The sequence below is a fragment of the Oncorhynchus mykiss genome, chromosome 3, assembly GCF_013265735.2.
Source record: "Oncorhynchus mykiss isolate Arlee chromosome 3, USDA_OmykA_1.1, whole genome shotgun sequence".
NCBI lineage: Eukaryota > Metazoa > Chordata > Actinopteri > Salmoniformes > Salmonidae > Oncorhynchus > Oncorhynchus mykiss.
In genome coordinates this window covers 78108977-78112837 of record NC_048567.1, presented here as the reverse complement: position 1 = coordinate 78112837, position 3861 = coordinate 78108977, and the positions used below count along the sequence as shown (strand labels likewise).

The following is a 3861-nucleotide window of genomic DNA, read 5'->3' as shown; positions in this document are numbered from 1 at the left end:
TTTTTAAGGGTGTAGAAACATGCATAAAAAGTTTCAGATTTGGTATGGAGGCCCATTGACTTTAAGATGTCTAAAAGACCGCAGTCCACCTTTCTTTTCTATGACTTGTGTATAGAAGCTGTTCAGGGTCGTGTTGGTTCCAGACGTGGTGCACTGTGGTTGCTCGAGTCTTTCACAACGTTTGGGGCCTTCCTCTTGACACCGCCTGGTATAGTGGTCCTGGATAGCAGGGAGCTCTGCCCGGGTGATGGACTGGGCCGTAATCCGTGGTGGTTTGCCCTGCCACATCTGAGTGCCTGTTTTTTTTTATTTTTTATTGTGTTACTTTTAGAAACATTTAATTCGTTTTGTCCTTTTATGATTCTTATAGAATCTGACATCAGGAAGTGTCATGTTTTCTTATTATTTGACTTCATCTTTGTTTTGAAAGGTGCTTTGGTCCGACTGTTACTGGTTGGGCCCCTGAGTCTTAAACAATAACTAAATCCCTGAAGGTCTATGTTCATTGATGTCTCTCTTCCTCTTTCTGATGGTTTGTTCGCTGAGGTAGCAACCTCCAGGACCAATATACCAGGCGGTGTCAAGAGCAAGTCCCCACGACTTGCTCTTGACACCGCCTGGTATATTGGTCCTGGATGGCAGGGAGCTCTGCCCGAGTGATGGACTGGGCCGTACGCACCCCGCGTTGTAGCGCCTGGCGGTCAGGTGGCTTGTAGTTGCCTTTCCAAGTGGTAATGCAGCCAGTCAAGATTATTTTGATGGTGCAGCTGTAGAACAGCCTCCTGAGGTGTAGAGGTGCCGTCATGCCCTCTTATCAACTGTGTGTATGGATCTTACGTTCTTAGTGATTTGGACACTGAGGAACTTGCTTCACTACCGCCCCATTGATGTGGATGGGGGCGTGTGTTCGCCCCTCCGTTTCCTCTAGTCCATGATCAGTGTCTTGCTGACGTTGAGGGAGAGGTTGTTGTCCCTACACTACACAACCAGGTTTCTGAACTCAGCCCATATAGGCTGCCTCTTCGTCCTAAGTGATAAGTCTTACCACCGTCGTGTCGTCAGCAAACTTGGTGTTAGACTCGTGCGCGGCCATGCAGTCATGGGTGAACAGGGAATACAGGAGGGGACTAAGCACACAGCCCTGCGGGGCCCCCGTGTTGATGGTCAGTGTGGTGGATGTGTTGTTGCCTACCCTCACCACCTGGGGGCGGCCCATCAGAAAGTCCAGGATCCAGTTGCAGAGGGAGGTGTTCAAACCCAGGGTCCTGAGCTTGGTGGTTAGCTTGGAAGGGACTATGGTTTTGATTGCTGAGCTGTAGTCAATGAATAGCATTCTTACATAGGTACTCCTTTTGTCCAGGTGGGTGAGGGCAGTATGGAGTGCAATAGAGATTGCGTCATCTGTTGGGGTGGAATGCAAATTGGAGTGTGTCCATGGTGTCTGGGATAATGGTGTGAACCATGACCAACTTTTCAAAGCATTTCATGGCTATAGATGTGAGTGCTACGGGGTGATTTGCCAGCTAGCCAGTGCAAACTCTGAGGATGTGGCCTGGTATTCCATCTGGCCCCGCGGCCTTGTGAATGTTAACCTGTTGGAAAGTCTTACATTGACTACGGAGAGCAAGATCATACATTAGTACTGAACAGCTGGGGCTCTCATGCATGGTTCTGTGTTGCTTACCTCCAAGCATAAATGCATTTAGCTCCTTTGGTAAGCTTACGTCGCTGGGCATGTCGCGGCTGGATGGATTTTTAACTTTTAAAAACATTAATTTGTTTGTTCTTTATGGATTCTGAAATCAAGGAAAGTGTCAGCGCGAAAACATACCTTATTATTTGACTTCATCTTTGTTTTGAAAGGTGCTTTGGTCCGACTGTTACTGGTTGGGCCCCTGAGTTTTAAACAAGAACTGAATCCCTGAAGGTCTATTGTTTATTGATGTCTCTCTTTCTGATGGTTTGTTTTCTGAGGTGAAACTCCCCTGTGGAACAAATTCATCTTAGAGGTTTTGCACTATTCATACAACATTTTGTCAAAGTTTTAAATTATCAGCATCATTTGGGATAAAAAGTGACATAAAACAAAATGCATCCAACAAAACCATACATTACATCTGTCAAAGCCTCAAACACAGCCAATGCAAATGTTTGTCTATGCTTTATCATACCTAGCTGACATCTGACGTAGCATTATAGTTACATACTGTAGGTTTACAAAAGTAGTCCTGGTGAGTCTTGTGCACAAACAATTGTCGCATTTTACAGTAACACACCTACTCATTCAAGTTTATTTTCACTGTTTTCTACATTGTTGAATACTAGTAAAGACATCAACTATGAAATAACACATATGGAATCATGTAGTAACCAAAAAAGTGTTAAATGCAAATCAAAATATATTTTAGATTCTTCAAAGTAGCCACCCTTTGCCTTGATGCCAGGTCATCTGATGCAGCATTCCGTCACTCTCCTTCATCAAATAGCTCTTACACAGCATGGAGGTGTGTTTTTTTTGGGTCATTGTCCTGTTGAAAAACAAATGATAGTCCCACTAAGCGCAAACCAGATGGGATGGCGTTTCGCTGCAGAATGCTGTGGTAGCCATGCTGGTGAAGTGTGCCTTGAATTCTAGGACATATTTCCACCAGTCTAATGTCCATTGCTCATGTTTCTTGGCCCAAGCACGTCTCTTCTTATTGGTGTCCTTTAGTGGTGGTTTCTTAGCAGCAATTTGACCATGAAGGCCTGATTCACGTAGTCTCCTCTGAAAAGTTGATGTTGAGATGTCTGTTACTTGAACTCTGAAGCATTTATTTGGGCTGCAATCTGAGGTGCAGTTAACTCTAATGAATTTATCCTCTGGGTCTTCCTTTCCTGTGGCGGTCCTCATGAGAGCCAGGTTCATCACAGCAGAGGTAACTCTGGGTCTTCCTTTCCTGTGGCGGTCCTCATGAGAGACCGTTTCATCACAGCAGAGGTAACTCTGGGTCTTCCTTTCCTGTGACGGTCCTCATGAGAGCCAGTTTCATCACAGCAGAGGTAACTCTGGGTCTTCCTTTCCTGTGACGGTCCTCATGAGAGCCAGTTTCATCACAGCGGATGATGGTTTTTGCGACTGCACTTGAAATGTTCTGCATTGACTGACATTCATGTCTTAAAGTAATGAAGGACTGTCGTTTCTCTTTGCTTATTTGAGATGTTCTTGCCATAATACGGACCTGGTGTTGTACCAAATATGCTGTACAATACTGAACATGCTGTAAACTATTGCTTCCAAATGGAGTTGAATTCCTATTAAAGAAAGTATCTCTCATCTCATACCCCTTGCCCCAGGCCTTTTATTGTATACTGACACTACCTTTTTGTCCCAGATCCATGATGTGAGCTTGACCTCTGTTACATTTGTGAAGGAAACATTATTCACCAGTGAGTAACAACCACGTGTGGCTGTGAGTATGTGCTGCTACATGTACACAGTCACTAACGTTTGGCACTGTACTGATTTCCTGTGTAGCCTGTTCCTTTATCATTAATCACACTGGGGGGGGGGGGGGGATGTGAACGTGCTGCAGCAGGGTGAGAATTACAACAGAACACAATGCAGCGTTGTTTTTTTTGAGAGCGCTTCTTGTCAACGTGACAGAAGGATCAGCCTGGCCTCAGACGAGACATAACATAGTAAGGTTAAATCTGTGACACTCAAATGAGTATGATGTGTTACGGTTGATATGGTTACTTAAGTCAAAAACTAAAGTAGGGAGGTTGGTTGGGTGTATGTCAACGTCTAGCAACCCAAAGGTTGCATGTTTGTATCACATCATAGATAACATTTTAGCTAATTAGCAACTTTGCTTACCA

At 44.6% G+C, this 3861-nt stretch overlaps 1 long non-coding RNA gene across 1 annotated transcript; it reads right to left on the bottom strand.

Moving 5' to 3' along the window:
- Positions 1–81: 81 nt before the first annotated feature.
- On the bottom strand, positions 82–2362 carry LOC110520636. The gene is made up of 2 exons (XR_002473014.2): positions 1832–2362; positions 82–398 (listed from the first exon to the last, which is right to left on the bottom strand). It is a non-coding gene; the product is annotated as an uncharacterized LOC110520636 (long non-coding RNA).
- Between the last annotated feature and the right edge of the window lie 1499 nt (positions 2363–3861).